At 45.6% G+C, this 18,060-nt stretch overlaps 1 protein-coding gene, 1 long non-coding RNA gene and 1 other non-coding gene across 6 annotated transcripts in view; 2 read left to right on the top strand and 1 right to left on the bottom strand.

The window, feature by feature from the left end:
* The window catches only part of SEMA5A (semaphorin 5A), a 557,148-nt gene extending 550,498 nt beyond the window's left edge, over positions 1-6,650 (bottom strand). For all 4 annotated transcript variants that reach the window (XM_060400273.1, XM_060400274.1, XM_027980170.2 and 1 more), the window contains exon 1: positions 6,135-6,650. The gene's annotated coding sequence lies outside the window, so the exon portion shown is untranslated. The remainder of the gene's footprint in view (positions 1-6,134) is intronic.
* A 215-nt stretch (positions 6,651-6,865) lies between these two features.
* Positions 6,866-11,736, top strand: LOC114118756 (uncharacterized). Its single transcript, XR_003591931.3, has 2 exons — positions 6,866-7,169; positions 10,341-11,736. It is a non-coding gene; the product is annotated as an uncharacterized LOC114118756 (long non-coding RNA).
* LOC114118772 (small nucleolar RNA SNORD123) lies at positions 10,172-10,241 on the top strand. The gene has a single exon (XR_003591942.1). It is a non-coding gene; the product is annotated as a small nucleolar RNA SNORD123 (small nucleolar RNA).
* Positions 11,737-18,060: the final 6,324 nt, after the last annotated feature.

Genomic DNA, 18,060 nt, shown 5'->3' with positions numbered 1-18,060 from the left:
ACGGTTGGCCCCCAAAGTTTTAACCCATAGCTTTTATCCAGGACACTATCGCAGACGGTACTATTTACATACCACATAAAGGCATTTTCCCATTCACTCACTCACCACATACCTGAACCCAGGGCAGCCTGTGTGCCAGGTGCTCTTCTAAACACAGATTCACTAGGGGCAGTATTGTCTTGCTCTGAAGCTCCAAAGTTGGTTAAAGACTTTAAGCCAATACAGTATGTTGGGTTGGAGCAAAAAGCTACAAAGAGAAAGAGGAGGCTGAAGAGAGGAAAGAGGGAGGGGATGGTGTCCTAACTAGTATGATGTGAAGATGCCTTTCTGAAGATGGGACACTTGAGTGAAAGCTCTCCAAGAGGCCAGATCTGGAAGCCATGAGCTGCCCAGGCAAGTGGTGGGTGGGGCGGTGGGGGAAGCTTTCCAAGCAGAAGGAATAGAATACACAGAGGCCAAAGGGGCTGGGGTCAGGAGGAGGAGACAGTGGTGGGACTGAGTCATGTCGGCAGGACCAGGATCACACAAGGTGCTTGGATGAGCTCAGGCGCTCATGCCCCCAACCAGGAACAGGTTCCAGCCCACTGCAGGGCCCAGGCCCCCTGGCTCTTCCTGCACGTTAGCAGCAGCCACCTGCCAGCATGGTACCCACACCTGGTGGGCAGCCAGTCTGGCTGGCTTGCTTCTCTCATTGCATCGAGACTGTCCCCTCGACCTGTCCTCCAGGCCCAAACTTGGGGTCTGCCCTCACCACCCCTCGCCAGATGGCCTGGAAGCCAGCTACCATCACCATTACTCCAGCCCAGCGGGCGGGTTGTCCCCTGGGGACCTCTCTGCTGCCATCCTAAGTGCCCTGCCCAGTTAAGCAAGCAGTCTATCAGAGCCCAGACTCCTGGTAACTATTCCTCCCAGCTTTCCCAGAACTAAGGCTCTGAAAGTCAAGTTCACAGCTAGCACATACTGAGGAACTGACTTGATGGGTGTCTCAGAAGTAACTTCTCCTCCCGTTCCGACTTGCACGTCAACTGGCATGAACAATGGCTTCATGGAAACGTCCGTTGAACAAAAGGAGGTTAGCATCCCAAGGGATTATTTTTGCTTTATGCCGCACCAGTTACAAACAATGTTCTCAGCTTTACAATCGGTAAAGTTTCACGGCAGATCTAAATCTGGGCCCTGTAACTGCAAAAGGAAATCACAGCAGCCAGTTCTGATGCTACAGCTCATTTGGCTGCAGCCTGTCCAGCCATAAATGTCCCTGGCCTCCATCCGGAGCGCTAGCTTGGCACCGGGTCCCGGTGAAATCCTGGCAGCGGGCAGCTTCATCCTTGGTGGCTGACTGAGTTCAGCTCCCTGAGACAGGTCACATCTCCAGTTTTCTTTACAGAAAGGGAAGCTCTTTGTAAGGAATTGTACTGGGGGTCAGTTGGTGAGGAACACATCTGTTCTAGGAAGTTAACAGCCAGACACTAATCATCCTATGTTTCTGCAGACAATTCACAGGACACAGCTTAGCAGAATTTTTCTTATTGCTTTATTTTCTTTTCTTTGACTCTGCTTTTTCTTTGCATAAGTATATCATGTATCACTGCCAAATGTTGGGTGAATTTGAACTGATTGAAAGAGGCTCTTTTTCCTGTGAATAATTTGGCCATGCTCAATCCTGACTGTCACTTGCCTAGAACTTATTTAATTTCACATTTCAGCAAATACAGTATTATTTTCTCCAGGAGAATTGCCTTCTGATAGCATCCATCTCCTGGTTATTTATCATACATATCTGTAATTGAATTACCTATTGCAGTAATGTGATCTACTCGCAAATGGACATAAAAACGCAACATAAAATAAAATTGTTCCAATATGCACCTCCTCATCATTCTATATGAACCCTAGGGTAGCCGATTTCCCAGAGAGATGGTGAGTAAAGAATGACAGATGGGAAGATAAAGATTAGCGAGTTCATGGCCTTCCAGAAAGCAAAGAAATTACCCTCTAAAAATTTATTCTCTTTTAAAAATTTAGTGTTCTTCAGTATTAATCAGGAAACCAATTCGAGTGTATGTGGCGGGGGGGGGGGGGGGGGGAAGAGTAAAGAATGGAATGATTTCATTTTTCCCAAATGCAACAGTACCACACTAATACATTTTAAAACTTAGGAAAGAGAAGTAAAGTGCTCAACTTTGCTCTTGTCAAACAGCCATTAATCTTGGGCAATAAAAGAAAGTAAAGAAAAAGACAACAGCAATTCCTCTGAGAAAATTTTCTGTTTCCTTGAGCCCACCATTGGGCTAATCCTATTTTAAATGTCATGCCCCAGGGACCTATAGCTTGGCTTTGAAGTTGCTTCAGAATACTCTGTGAAATTCAGAGCCAAGTTTCCCTAGATCTAGAACCTTTAGATGAAAAAGATTGTGTCAATGCCAGTACATAACAATAACTTAATTGTTATACTGGACCTTCTCTTGGATCAAGTTTTCCTTTGCTTTGTTCTGTTTGGTATAAATTCTGAATCAAAACAAGTTTGTCTATATATATTCCAGTTTGCTTTAATTTTTCTCTTTTTCTTGCCATTAGAAATTGATTCTGTGTAATCTGGATAACCAGTACCTGATGAATTCATCACAGAAGTCAGTGACATCTTTATCAAGCACACCAAAAGCTGCTTCTTCAAACAGCTTCCCAATGAGCTGGCCACTCCTCACTTTTTGAATTTAACCTTTAAGATGCTACCAATATATGCAGGAATTAGAAACCTCAGGTTGCCACCTATCTACGACTGATCATTTCTACAAGGCAGCAAATAGAGCGATAAAAACCAGTAATTTTCAACAAAACTTCGGCATCTCAATTTTAAAAGGCTGCCAGGGGCGTATGTGAAAATGTCTATGTTAACAACAGTACACAGAGTCAAGTACAAACAACTTCAAAGTAATTACTTGTTCTCATCTTAAGACTCAAGAAAAGAGTTGACTTTCTCTGTATAAAGGTACAAAGATGCCGGTGGGCAGAAATGGACAAGGTTCCACACACATGTTTTGCACGTGGGTGTAACTGAAATTTGTTAGACACTGTAGCTTACCTTTTAAAAATTATTTCATTCCAAACGTAAAAATGTATCACCTTGGTGTTAAAATTATACCCTAAGCAACTTGTCTCTGTAACTATAGCAACAAGTTCAGAAGCATTTTAAAACACAAATATAGTATAATTTTAGAATCAAGAATTATGGAGGATTTATTGCAGGATGTGGAACTTTGCTCAAACACTTGTACACAGAGTACTCCAAAAATGGATTCCTTGACTCTGACATAGTATAAACTAATTAATTTGTTCTGTCTCACAAACTGTAGGATTTGTAATCCAAACCTCTTCTTATGGATTAGGTCCTACTCTTAGTTAACTCTGGAGTTGTTGATTACTTGTTTATATAATGGGATGCCTTTAGACCTCTGCTGGACATTTAATGAAGGAGGGGAATTTGCCCTCCCCCACTTTCCGGCATGTGTATCAGAAGGAACGCCTCCATTTCAGTGACTTTATAACAACAAAAACAGACATTTGGAATCATCAAAAATAATCACCAAGTTAATAAAAACTATGTAATGGTTCAGCTAAACAGTTCTCTCTAGTATCAGGAGCAAAGGACAGAGTTCCAAGGAGCTGGCATCTCTTGAGCAATTAGCATACAACACATAGACGAGTCTGTGGGTTTTAATATTTCCTATCAAGAGTCTAATGTGAACAAGATTTCTTGCTGCAAAGCCGTGGCTGGGGATTCAGAAGGTCTACAAACTCTAAAACAGAAGCAAAAGTTTACGGGAATATGCACCCATTTATCATGCACTGGCCAACGTCTTTTAACAGCCACTACACTACACATTTCTATGTTTCATCCTATCCAGAAATGGAGAAGAATCATCTTAAAAGGAGACCAGCAGTGAAGAGCACAGGTTTATTTTTATCAAGTTTTGGACAAAAACAAGCTTTACCACCCAGGAGACCAAAGGCTTTGCTTGCAGCAGGAATCTCACAGCTGCTTGACATTAAAACAACCAATTAAGTTAGTGTAATTTGTAAAAGACATAAAATGATTAGTATCATCTATCTTCTCCCTGTTAAGAAAAGTATGTAAAAGCATGGAAAAGTGGGTACCAGCTCATCACCCCAAGGGTTCCATGAGTATGCAGAGAATTAGCATGACCAGTATAGCACTATGGATGAGCTGCTATATCATGGCAAAGTTTCCACAAGAAAGAAACTTAAGGAAAAAGAAATCTATTTCAAGTGGCCCAAGCAGTTGCACTTCAGTCTGCTATTTTCATTTAAGACAAACAAGGAAAAAAATCTTTGGGTGTACAAAATCACTGTTTCCTCTAGGGTAAACACAGACATAGAGGAAAAGTTATTTAAATGGTACACAAGTTAAGCTATTATCTGCTTGAACTTGGTCACTCAAAAAAGTGCAGGATAAACTCTGCCCTCTCTTCTGTAATGGAAGTGGCATTAACCAGCAATTAATTTAGCAATCCTAATTAGGTGTTAAAATCTTCCCTGGTAAAGTCTGATTTTGTCTTTCTGGGTCTCCTTAGGAAAGACTAATTCTGTAATTAATAACATATCTGTTGATTGTAAACTTGGCCATCAGGGCCCTTCCGGATAAGCTGATTGTGATATACAATTGCTTTTCTTAAAAACAAGATTCAACATAAACCTTAATTTTAAAAAAAAAAAAAAAAAGATGCAACAATCATTTGTAACTCCTGGCGTTTTCACTAATCTGCTCCTGGAGGAGAACTTCATGTCAATATTAAACATAACTCACATTCTCTTCACCCGATTCCCATTTCTTTCTGGGTAAATACAAAGGTCGGGGGGGAGGAAGGCAGACGCACAAACAGGAAGAGTTTACAGGGATGCATTTGTCTCTGGAAGGAGTCTTTCTATTTAAAGGACCTGAGTTTGTTGACCACCTTTCCTATCCCTTCTAACAAGGCTGACAGCTCCTTCCCTGGTCTACAGATCACCTACCCAGCCACCCTCCGCCTCTAGGAAATGATAGCAAGATCCGCCTGGTCCTGTGCTTTGCTCACCGGGACCCCCATCCACTCACCGGGCACAGAGGAAGCCTTCCCAACCAGCCAGCATCCTCAGGCCCTCTTCCAGCGCTCGCTCTCGGCGCCCCCTACCGGGGGTCCCCGGGACGTCGCAAGTGCAGGAAAAGTTCAACCCCAACTCTAAACAGCCAGCCGCATCCAGGTACAAAGCGAGGGGAGGGCGAGGTGAACGCGCTTCCCGCCAAAGCCCGGGGAGCCGGGATCTGACCGCGCTAGGCCTGGCACCCGGCGCCGCGGCGGCGAGCGATCCCGGGAGACCCCTCTTCGGCCGCTGCTCCCCCGCGCATCCTCCCTTCGGCGGCCGGATCCGCCTCTCAAACCCGAAATCCCGAGCCAGGAGGGGATGCGAAGTGGTGGGGCGGCGGGAGAGATGCCGCCCCCATCGGGCCGGCGGCTCCCGGGGCCTCTATACCTCCCCGGCCGCGACGATTGGGGCAGCCGCCAGCCTCAGTCTCCCTCCCTGCTTATCGACAGCGCTCAGAGGAGTTAAGGCCACCGCCTCCTGGTTTCTCGCGGGCGTCGTAGAGCCCCAGTCAACTCGACCAGAAAACCTTGCGCCAGGCAGGCACTGCGAAGTGACGGCCACCGGGACCCTGCCCTCAGCTCCTTACGGCGCGAGCCCGGACACGCGCTGGGTGCGTGCAGCTACCTCCGCTGCGCACCTTAAGGAGGTGTTAGGAGGGGTGCCCTCTCTCCCCCCCGCCCGGGGGCCCACCGGGTAGCTCCCCATCTTTCCCTCTGCACGCTCAAACCTCGGCAAAGGCGGAGACTCAAACTTCCAGCCCGCGAACCTGCTCAACTGTGGTTACCTCCCCCCGCCGCCCCGCATTGGGTAGTCCGATCCCGCAAGTGCAACCCCCGGACTGTGTCCCACGAGCCTACAGAGCGACCTTCCCGAGATCCACACGACCCACGCGCCGACAACTGCCGCCCCCGAGTCCTGGCCCCCCAACGCGGCTGGCTCGCGGCTGCAGCTACGACCACGCGAGGACGGGGCGGGGTGGGGGGGTCGCTCACCAGGTGCAAGGCGCGTTCCCCGTGCCAGTCATCCGGCGCCCGGGGGGTCAAGAGTGTCTGCGAGGGTCTTCTTCAGCGCCCGCGAAGGAAGTCCAGGCAGCAGCCGCCGCCGCCCCCCGCCACTTCCCTAGAGTTACCCCCAACTCGCTGAGCTCCAGGCTGGAGCGGGGGTGCGCCAGCTCGAGCCCAGTGCGCACCGTCCCCGGGCTCACGGCCGGACCTGAGGTGAGCAGGTTCGCGCCCAGCGGGAACGACGGGCGAGGAGGCAAAGTTGGGTGCTCCAGCAAGCTCCGCAGGGAAGTCGCCGGGTGGAGCGGGGAGAAGGGAGCCCCTGGGATGAGCCACAAGGACCGGGGCGTCCCCCCGCCGAAAGGAAGTGGAGGGTGGTGGAGGGCCGCCGCTGGGCTCGGGGCCGCGGACGGCAGGGTGCTTCGGAGCCCACGCGCAGCTGGAGCAAAGCGCGCGGGAGCCAGCGCAAGGAGAGCAGCCGCCGCCGGCGCTGCCTTCCCGGCGAGTAGAGCGGCGCGGGGAGCCGGGGTGGGGAGCGCGGGGCCGCTTCGCCCCGCCCCCGGCCCGCCTCTGAACCCGCCCCTGCCCGGTTAGCCCTGCCCATAACCCCGCCCCGGCCCGGTTAGCCCCGCCCCAGCCCTGCCCACCTCCGCCCCGCCTCCTGCCCCTCCCGGCGCGGGTGAAACCCGAGAGCCCCACCCCGCGCCTGACCTCCCGGGCCCCTCCCCCGACACCGCCCCTTCCCGGGACTGGACCCCCTCCTCTGCTCCCCGGGCGCCCCCTGGACTCCGGGCAGGCCCCTACTCCTGCCCGCCCAGGGCGAGCGCGCCCGAGCATTGACTTTCAGGGAGCCCCCCACCCCCGCCTCGCAACTTTCGGTCGCTCCCCCGCCCCCTGTCCCCTGTCCCGCCGCTCCGACGTGGCTGCTGGGGGTTGGGTGGGGGGGGGGGGCGGTATAAAGGGCCGCAGGCTGCGCGGGCCGAGCCCCGGGACGTGGCGCGTCCACTCCAGCGACCTCAGTTCCAGGTACGTGGCGGCCCCCACTCTCCGGCTAATCCGGCCGGGGCATGGGGGCTGAGGGTGGGCAGCGGCCGCGGGGATCCTCTGGACTCCGAGTGTGTGATTTTGTTCCTCTCGTGTGCTCAGCGCTGGAAACTTCGCCAAAGACCGAGGGAAGTTGCTGCGGGTTCTTGGAAGAGCATGTGGGGGGCGGGGGGGTGCGCCTCCCGGCTAGATGGGGTCAGTTTTTGCAGCGTTGAATTAGAGAAGCGGACATATCCGGCGAACCAGGGAAGCAGGTCAGGGGATCCCCAAGTGGCCGGGCTGCGTGTTAAGAGAGGATAATGTCCCAGATGGACAGTCTTCTCGTCCAGTTTTGGGGCAAATGTTACTTGTTGCACTTCGGCCGGTTCTTTCGCCTTTATTGAGCGAGTACTCAGGCGAAAAAGATTCGTAGTTGAAAAGCAGAATACCTTTCAAGACTTCTGGAATTTGTTGGCGGGGGGGGGGGGGGGGGGCCGGGTAATGTGTGCTGGTACTTGGTTGCAAAACTTTGGGAGGGAACGCTGAAGGGCTGCGCCTAACCTTGCTGGATGGGGGTGGAGGACAGTCTCTCTGGGCCCTTTTCTCTCCAGCTGGGCTTCAGAGCCTGGCTTTCAAGCTTCCCTGGGGTGAGAAAATTCTTGAACGCCCCACCGTGGCCCTTGTTCTGCAGTGACAATGGCCAGGTGGCCGCATGGGCCGTGATCTGTGCCCCTGCGTTCATCTGTAAAGACAAAGAATCCATCGGTGGCTGGAAGTGTCACAGCTCCCGGAGTAGCCACATAGATCTAGGAGACAGACAACAGAGAAACAAACTGACATTGATTTATCTTTATTTTTTTTTTAAATAAAAGAATTAAATGAAAGCAATCCTGCGGGTTTCCGTGGAAGCCCAGCCCAGCTGAAATCTCCAGTCTCTCTGTAGGGCCACCAGTGATGGAGCAGTTGGAAATACAACTCAGGGCCTCACTCGGATTTCCTTAAGATGTCCGGAGGAAATATCAGTAGCTGGGCGGGCTTTTGAGATGCTTTCTTCCCCGGGGTTATGCCCGGGCCACTCAGCCAGGTGCCTGACAGCTGCTGGACTCCTGGGGCCTTCAGGAAAAGCTTAACAGGTCTCCTTCTGTGCTGGGCACGTGGGGCACCAGCTCCATTCCCGACATTCTGATTCTCCTGCCAACGTGGCAGGGAGACCCAAGAGCGCTTCCTGGGGAGGGCAGAGGCTGGCCAAGGTCAAGCCAGGCTGCTCTGCTTCTGGCCGGAGGGAGAGGGAAGGAGAACCCAGCCTCACACCTGACACCATCCAAGGGTGGCTCTGTGGACCTTGGATTCTCCAGCTGCTGGGGCAAAGGGAGACAGAAACTAGAATCCAACGTGTTTAGCTGCTCCTGTCCTTTGCCCCTCAACACTACAGTTAAAGGCATTAAAAAATAAATAAATAAATAAATCTCAGCATATAGAGGGCTAAGCAGAGAGAAGGAAGTATCACCCAAAGAGGGCTGATAACATTTAACTCGATAAATTACGTAACTTTATGTGTCTGTGGAAAGAGTGAAAGTGTTACTCACTCAGTTGTTTCCGACTCTTTGAGACCCCGGGGACTGTATGTAGCCCACCAGGCTCTCCATGGGATTCTCCAGGCAAGAATACTGGGGTGGGTAGCCATTCCCTTCTCCAGGGGATCTTCCCAACCCAGGGATCGAACTCAGGTCTCCTGCATTGCAGGCAGATTCTTTACCAGCTGAGCTACAAGGGAGGCCCATGTGTATGTGTGCGTGGTGTCCTGGAGGGGGGCTGGGGGGGGAGGTCAATTTGACAGGTACTTACAGACAACACCAAAGCGTTGTTAAAATATGTATTTTTAGTGATAATGAATTATAAATAAATGAATAATAAAAATGAGGAATGGGAGAAACCAAATAATAATTTCAGATGCACCTTTAAAGCTAAGTCTGAACTAAACTGAAGTCATGATTTACCTTGCAACCTGGAGAGAGTTCTTGAACTTTTCTGAGCTATAGTCTTGTCAGGAGCTTAAACAAACCTGCAGGCACATACATCCTTTGTAAACATTAACAGAAAAAGAAACTGGTACAAGTGAAATATTCACCCAAGGCCCTGCACGGAAATAGGCTCTCTACAACAAAACTCGTTTAAAACAATCCACAGGTGTGTTCTTTTCCCAAATGCAATTTGTGAGTTTTTTTTTCTTTGATAAGTCTTAGCTGAAGCCCATGTGACATTAAGCTGCTTCTCATCACAGTCAAAACTAGAGGAAATCATTTCAAAATGAAAGTGTTTAGTTATCTTCTTTTAAACATAAAATTGGAGCTCTCCCTAAACTGTAATCAGTTCAGTTCTGTCTCTCAGTCGTGTCCGACTCTTTGCAACCCCATGAATCGCAGCACGCCAGGCCTCCCTGTCCATCACCAACTCCCAGAGTTCACTCAAACTCATGTCCGTCGAGTCAGTGATGCCATCCAGCCATCTCACCTTCTGTCATCCCCTTCTCCTCCTGCCCCCAATCCCTCCCAGCATCAGGGTCTTTTCCAATGAGTCGACTCTTCGCATGAGGTGGCCAAAGTCTTGGAGCTTCAGCTTTAGCATTAGTCCTTCCAATGAACACCCAGGCAGGGCTGATCTCCTTTAGGATGGACTGGTTGGATCTCCTTGCAGCCCAAGGGACTCTCAAGAGTCTTTTCCAGCACCGCAGTTCAAAAGCATCAATTTTTCGGCCCACAGCTTTCTTCACAATCCAACTCTCACATCCATACATGACCACTGGAAAAACCATAGCGTTGACTAGATGGACCTTTGTTGGCAAAGTAATGTCTCTGCTTTTGAATATGCTACCTAGGTTGGTCATAACTTTCCTTCCAAGGAGTCAGCATCTTTTAATTTCATGGCTGCAGTCACCATCTGCAGTGATTTTAAGCTGTATTAGGTGAACCATAATGTAAAGGAATGAAAAGACCAACCAAACACTTGGTGAAAATGATGAATTCTGGGGCGCTGATTCATGTGATTTGAAAAACGCCATCCATTTCCTGATTCACCTCAGTTTCTGGGTGGAAATGAGAGGACTGTCTTATATCCCTGAAACAAATAACTGATTTTGTCTTGTCTTTACCTTCCTCCCTTGTGTTTGGATTTCAGCCTCATGGTTAAACTGCCACCTCACCTAAAAGGAGCCAGGAGAGGGTGGCAGAGAACGTCACCCAGAGGAGACTGCCATGCTGCTGTGGGTCAGAAGTGACCTTAACAGGAAACCTTGCTGTCTGTGATCCTAACAATGCAATGAGATTGTATCCAGATCATGAAAAACCTCAGCACAGAAATTGTGGTTCTAGACGTTTCCATCATAACTGGATTTTCCTACCGATGAACAGGGAGCATGTTACAGTCACCAACCACAAGTGTTCTCTTTTCACCCCATTTTGCTTCCTTTGGATCCATGGCATTGAGAAATTGGAAGACTAGATCATCTAATCAAACCCATAAGTTTGTTTTGTTTTGTTTTGTTTTGTTTTCTTAAAATGGCCAAACATTGAGAGAAAGATAGGGAGTTTTATGCATCACTGAAGTTACCTGGTGCTGTTTTTTGTTCAGCAATTTTAAATATTTGGAAGCCTCATGGTTACAGTTGCAGGTGACGGAATTCCCGAGAAAGGAGAGCTCAGGGAGCCATCAGCTCCTAATCACATCCCTTGAGCTTCACCAGAAAATCTTTGGCTTTTTTTTTTTCTTTCTTTCTTTCTTTTTTTTTTTAACTCCAAGAAACGCTCACTCCCCTTTTAGTACAGCAGCCCACTCCCCTGGCAGAGGTAAGCAGACCCACTTTATTCTAAAAAGCAGCTCCCAAACTAGGACAGAATAGAAAGAATAGTTATGGCACATCTGAGGAATGAGCGTGGGACAAAGTGCAGGTTCCTGGACCTTAAATGGGAGGACCTGGCCCACCAGGTAGGCACCAGGGCTCTGTAAGTCTCCTGAACATTCCATCCTGGCCCCTTCCTTGTGTCTCAGTTTCCACCCGCTGCATCCAGGGACTGCTCTGAGCTTTCCATGTCTGGTCAAGGGAGTATGCTTCGCCACTGCCGATTGTTCAGTGCAGGTCAGCACAGAGCAACGTGGCCTTGCTCCATCCAGGTGAGCTTGATTCACCTGTGATCTCTCTTAAACTCACTTCACAGGTGAAAACCACCTTCCCACCCCTCACAGCCACTTTCGAAGGAGCAGCCTGCCTAAATCCTACCCACCAAGAACTTTTAGCAAGAACTCAAGGGTACAGCAACCCGAGCGCATATTCAGTAAGAAATGCGCCCTTATTTTTTACTTAGGAAAATTAATCTCACATAATCTTAGCAATTAATCTCACTTTTAATAAGGGCCTATTAATGAAAGATGTGTCTTTACTTCAACTGTGTATCCAGAAGAACCGTATTCTGGAAATCTGAAAGTATTTTTCCTGGTGTTGATGGTTAAATGTCTAGATGTATGTATTTTTCTAGCATCCCAGTTTCCTTAAAATAAAATCAGTGTGCTCAAAATACCTCAAGTCATCTTTTTATAAGTATCATATGGAGAAAGGGAAAAAATGCAAAATTTCAAAGATTTTGGGACTACCTAGAGGAAATGCAATTTGTTTGCAACGTGGAGATAAAGCACTCCTGTGTGTCATTTTCTGACATTGAACCTTATATATATGTTGAGTATCTATATGCAAAGAATGACTATATTTTTTAAAAAGTTATGTTTGTACTTATTAATCATTGTCCTCTATATTCATCTGTCTTTGGAAATAGAGCTTTCAGAAGAACTAAGTACATTTCAAAAAACATTTTCGAAGAGAGTACTCATCGTGCACAAATCAGTCTTCGTTTATTCCAGCATTTACCAGGGAGATCAACTCATAATGACCTTGAGTTCAGTGAAAAGCCTCTCTACTAAGTGAAATTATACCAGTAGGCAAAGTGTCTCCTGGAGCAACGCAGTGAGAAGATGAGCTGTTAAGAACCCTGTTGCACCGTCTGTCAAATCTCATTTCAGACCCTCCTTTCTGTTCCCGTGTTGTTGCCTTAATTCAGAATGTCAGTTTCTTTCCCTCCTCTTACCAGTCTCCCTGTCACCCCTAGTCTACATCACTGTACCGCAATGATCACCTACAAACACCACCCCTACTCCCATCAGCCTTAATAACACAGGACACCCCCCACAATTATATTTAAATTACAATCATCTTGGCTTTGAAAAAAAATTGTTTTTCTTGCATCTAGGTTTAACCATGGAACTTAGCCATGATGAATAAGATATAAGTCTGTGAAATTCCAAGAAAGGCTTCCTAAGAGAGGCAACAACTAACTGGGCATGCTCTTTCTTGCCCTTCCCTCCCATTTCCAGATTCCTGCCTGGAACTTGATTGTAATGGTTGAAATTCCAGCTACCATCTTGGACTCATAATCTCAGGATCTGAGCCATGAGCTAAGGGTAGTAAGGGTGTCCCTGGTGGCTCAGACGATAAAGAATCCATCAGTAATGCAGGAGACCAGAGTTTGACCCCTGGGTCAGGAAGATCCCCTGGAGACAGGAATGGCAACCCACTCCAGTATTCTTGCCTGGAGAATCCCATGGACAGAGGAGCCTGGCAGGATGTAGTCTACAGGGTCACAAAGAATCAAAAATGACTGCAGCAACTTAGCATGCAGCAGGCAAGGATAATAGAGGTGGAGGAGGGAAAAATACCTGAGTCCTTCTTGACTTTATGGAGCCCCCTTATTAAGCCAGGACTTCTGCCTCCAGACTTCATAAAATGAAAAAGAAGTATATTTCCCATTTTTGTCCATCATTGTCTCTGTTTTGGTTTTCACAGGAGAATGTGATTCCTAACTGACAGAAGTGTGCAACTCTCCCAGAGTCAGCATCCCTGTGGGTTCATCTCAGCATCACCACCCACGCCACCTTCTCTCTCTCCCTCCCTCTGTTGCCTTCCTGCCTTCAATGTAGTTTGTTGCCTGGCATGTTCTGGCACTGGGCTGCACCTTAGGAGGAGAATAGAGAGCAGCACAGCCAATGCCTACCCTTTCAGGCATTACAGCCCTTACAGGAATTAAGGAAGGTAGGGGTCAATGACTGATTTCACACGTATGTTGGCATAGGCCCTGGTAAGTGCTATGAAAGACAAGTGTAGGGGTGTCTGATTTAGTCTGGGGAGTCAGAACAGGCATCGTTGAGGAGGTGGCCTTTGGCCTAACTTTGGAAGGATAAGTAACAAAAAAATAAGGGAAGAGAGAATCCAGGAAAAAGGCAGAAATATTTAACTTTAGAAGTTAACACTTGTTAAAATATCAAAGATAGTAATTGCAGAAGAATAGCCACAGACAGAATCTTCTGAAACAGTAGAGAGGAAAAAAGATGAAATAAAGACAGCTTGGTCAGTCAGACAAATGGAAAGAAAAAAATTGTGCAAGAGAAAAACTGGAAGAAATTGAGTAAATACATAAAATCTAATTATATCATAAAGCACATAACAACAAGGGGGAAAATACACACCAGGCAAACATCAGTCAGAATAAAGCTAGTTTACAAATACTAATATTAGAAACAAATTTTTAGATTAAAATCTTTTTTGGTAAAAATATTCACCATCTAAAGAAAGTTCAGTTCATTAGGAAATAGAAATACATATATAACTAACAAAACAGTTTCAAAATAGAAAAAGTAAAAATCAGAATTGTAAGGAAAACTGACAGATCCCCAGTCATTGATAGTGCATATTTATCTCACTAATTGATGAATTCACAGGAGGAAAAATAGTATGAATTTAGATATTCTGAGAAAAGCAATTATCAAGGTTATTCTGATATGGTATGGATATATCAAACGCTCATCCAAGAATTACAAAAATTAATCAAGTCTGGGGCCACAAAGCAAGCCTCAATTAATTCTGAATAATTAGTACCATAACTGGGGTACAAATGAATAATTTAAAAAAGAATTTAGAAAACCTCACATTTGTTGGCTTTAAGCCATATTTTTAGTAACGTAACGAAGAATAATGGAAATCAGAGAAACTTATATGTTGTATAAAAGATTCAACATATATAATGTGATTTAATTAAAGTTATATTTACAGGGAAATTTAGCCTTAAGTACTTATATTAAGAAGGAAGTAGTAAAAATCTTTTTTCCAACTTTATTGAGATGCACTATATAAGTTTAAGGGGCATAACATAATGATTTGACTTGTATCATAAAAAGATTTTCCCAATAAGTTTAGTGAACAGCCATCATTTCATACAGATACAAAATTAAAGAAATAGAAAAAAGTACTTCTTTGTGATGAGAACTCTAAGAAAGAGTTCCTAACAAGCTAGATTTCTAACTCAAAAACCCAGAAAAAGAACAAAGCAAGTGAAATAATGTAATTAATATCACATTTTAATGAAATATGCTGTAAAGATACAGTGGAGAGAATGGGAAATTCCAAAGCTGTTAAAAAAATCATAAAAGATTAACAAAACAGACGATCCTCTGAAAAGATATGTAACTCACTAGGGAAATTTGGCTTTAGAAAACTAAAGAAGAAATGAAAATCCAATAAGACTTATGACCATTAAAGAAAGCTCTTCGACAAGAAGAGCAAACAGGAGAACTCTACTGAATATTCAAGGCACAGTTTACCGCATTCTGTGAAAGTGATCCTGGTGAATATGAAAAGTTTAGCCCAACCCCCTCAAAATTCAAGAATGTTTTATCATTAGAAAATATACTAATATAAATCACCTCAGCAACTAAATAGAGAAGGCAGTGGCACCCCACTCCAGTACTCTTGCCTGGAAAATCCCATGGATGGAGGAGCCTGGTAGGCTACAGTCCCTGGGGTAGTGAAGAGTCAGACACGACTGAGCGGACTTCATTTTCACTTTTCACTTTCATGCATTGGAGAAGGAAATGGCAACCCACTCCAGTGCTCTTGCCTGGAGAATCCCAAGGACAGGGGAGCCTGGTGGGCTGCCATCTGTGGGGTCGCACAGAGCTGGACACGACTGAAGTGACTTAGCAGCAGCAGCAGCAGCAGCAACTAAATAAAAAAGAAAAACCATATGATCATTTTATTGCAGGGAAAAGCCAATTGTGACTCCATGCTCGAACTATTTCCTTGACTTGCTTTCCATTGCTTTTGTTATTATAATCATACCTAAATAACCTGCTTCAGAGAATCCTGTCCCTCTGCCTGACTGTTAAGCCAAAGGGCCTTTTTTCAGAATCCTGTCCACCTGTGGATGGCAGGAAAGGAGACAGTAGAGTAAGCTTGGATGGGGTAACAGTTTCAGTAACCACATAATATGCTTTGACAAAATCCAACATGTATTTTCATTTTAAAAAAAGCACAAAACCTGTTAGCTATTAGATGGGGAAACAGTGTTTTGGGGCTCCAAAATCACTGCAGATGGTGACTGCAGCCAGGAAATTAAAAGACACTTACTCCTTGGAAGGAAAGTTATGACCAACCTAGATAGCATATTCAAAAGCAGAGACATTACTTTAACAACAAAGTTCCATCTGGTCAAGTGTATGGTTTTTCCAGTAGTCATGTATGGATGTGAGAGTTGGACTGTGAAGAAAGCTGAGCACCGAAGAACTGATGCTTTTGAACTGTGGTGTTGGAGAAGACTCTTGAGAGTCCCTTGGACTGCAAGGAGACCCAACCAGTCCATTCTAGAGGAGATCAGCCCTGGGTGTTCTTTGGAAGGAATGATGCTAAAGCTGAAACTCCAGTCCTTTGGCCACCTCATGTGAAGAGTTGATTCATTGGGAAAGACTCTGATGCTGGGAGGGATTGGGGACAGGAGGAGAAGGGGACGACAGAAGATGAGATGGCTGGATGGCATCACCGACTGGATGGACGTGAGTCTGAGTGAACTCCAGGAGATGGTGATGGACAGGGAGCCCTGGCGTGCTGCAATTCATGGGGTCGCAAAGAATCGGACACAACTGAGCGACTGAACTGAACTGAACTGAAAAAGGAATTCACCTAACCTAATAGACTGTCCACAAAATAAGTTAACAAAATACTTGACGCTTCATTGTGAAAAGTTAGAACTATTTACTTGAAAGAGAAGATCAAGACAAGTGTGCATGTATCAACACTTGTATTCAATGCAGAAACAATGGTTGAAAAGGGAGGAACAAACTCTAAATTGCAGACCATACAAGTGTCTCCAGTAAAACCACTTAAGAACATCTGCAGATAAATAATTAGAATGAAAAGAAAGTTCTGAAAGGTTGCTAGATAGAGTCTCAACACACAAATCATTGTGTTCCAATTAGCCAGCAGCAGATATGAGAAAATATAATTTAGAAAAGATAACAATGATCAAAAACATTGATTTGTTGCCTAAGAATCATGTCAGCAAACGATATGTTGGGCTTTTGTGGAAAACTTATAAAACTAAATTTAAAGGTCCTAAAGAAGTCCTATGGAGAAGGAAATGGCAATCCACTCCAGTATTCTTGCCTGGAGAATGCCATGGATGGAGGAGCCTGGTGGGCTACAGTCCATGGGATCGCACAGAGTCAAACACGACTGAAGTGACTTAGCACCCAAAGAAGTCTTAAATAAAGTATTTCTATATCACATTTATAATATACTGATTTAGTAATAATATCTTGAACATGATATATTTGTTTCAAAATATCCATGCTCCCCAAATTTATCCTTAAATACAGTGGAGGTCCAGTGAGGCTGGCTGTATGGAACTTGGGTAGACCTTACAATGGATCTTCCAAGGCAAGAGCAAACGTTTAGGAGTGGTTAAGAAATTTCTGTAAAAAATGGACGAAACAGGTGAGATTATAAACTACCAATCTTGTTCATAAAGTTGTGACAGTTACAGCATTGATACATTGTCAGAGAGACAGAGAACAGTGAAACAGAGGGCCCATAAACAGACCCAACATATACCATCCATGACTGTGACCGAGGGGCTCCCTGGGCAGAGGTAGAGCTCAAGTGTGTTTAAGACAATTGACTACTTTGATGCAAAAAACACTGAATCAGATACTTCCCTCAAGCCATTCATACCAAGAACTTCAAAGTAGATTAAAGCCAAACTGAGAAACAAAACATTAAAATGTTTAGGAAAACATATATCTATCTATCTATATGACCTCTGAGTAGGGAAGGCAGTTTTCAAAATAAGATACAAAGATCAGTCTTAAAGAAAAAAAAAAAAGTCAATACAGCAAACAACGTTAAAGTTTGGAACTTCCGAATGACAAAATACAACTTAAAAGCAAGCCACAGCCTGAGAGGACTTTCAGTTCATACAAATGAGGAAAGAGGGTAGATAGGATATATATATTCTCTAACTCCTAACCAGCCAATGGAGAAGGAGGAAGCAAAGGAAAAATGTACAAATGAAACAGGAAGTTCACTGACCAATAAACCTAAGAGTAGACTAATAACCTCCTTAATAATCATGGAAATTTATTTAAAGCAACATGGCACCATGGAAAACGGATCAGATTGGCAATAATGAAAAAGTCTGGCAATACCAACTGTTACCACATATTGACAAGGGGAACTTGAGAGGTGTAAATTGGTGCAATCACTTGGGAAAGCATTCTGGCCACTCTTATAAAGCTGAAAATGTACATTCTGTGCAGCCCACTTGGCAAAGTTGCAGAGAACAGGCCACATACTGCCAGGTTATATAAAGTATTCAAACCTCAAATATCTGTAAAATGTATGGATACATACACAGTACGTATAATAGCAACAGAAATGCTAAACACTACATTTATGATGAAATGCATGATGGTGGAAAGATAAACACAGGACACTGCGTTTACCTGTGAATCTGTTTTCTGTTAA

This window comes from Ovis aries, chromosome 16 (assembly GCF_016772045.2).
Source record: "Ovis aries strain OAR_USU_Benz2616 breed Rambouillet chromosome 16, ARS-UI_Ramb_v3.0, whole genome shotgun sequence".
Classification (NCBI taxonomy): domain Eukaryota; kingdom Metazoa; phylum Chordata; class Mammalia; order Artiodactyla; family Bovidae; genus Ovis; species Ovis aries.
The sequence above is the reverse complement of the archived record's forward strand: the minus strand, read 5'-3'. Positions and strand labels throughout refer to the sequence as shown.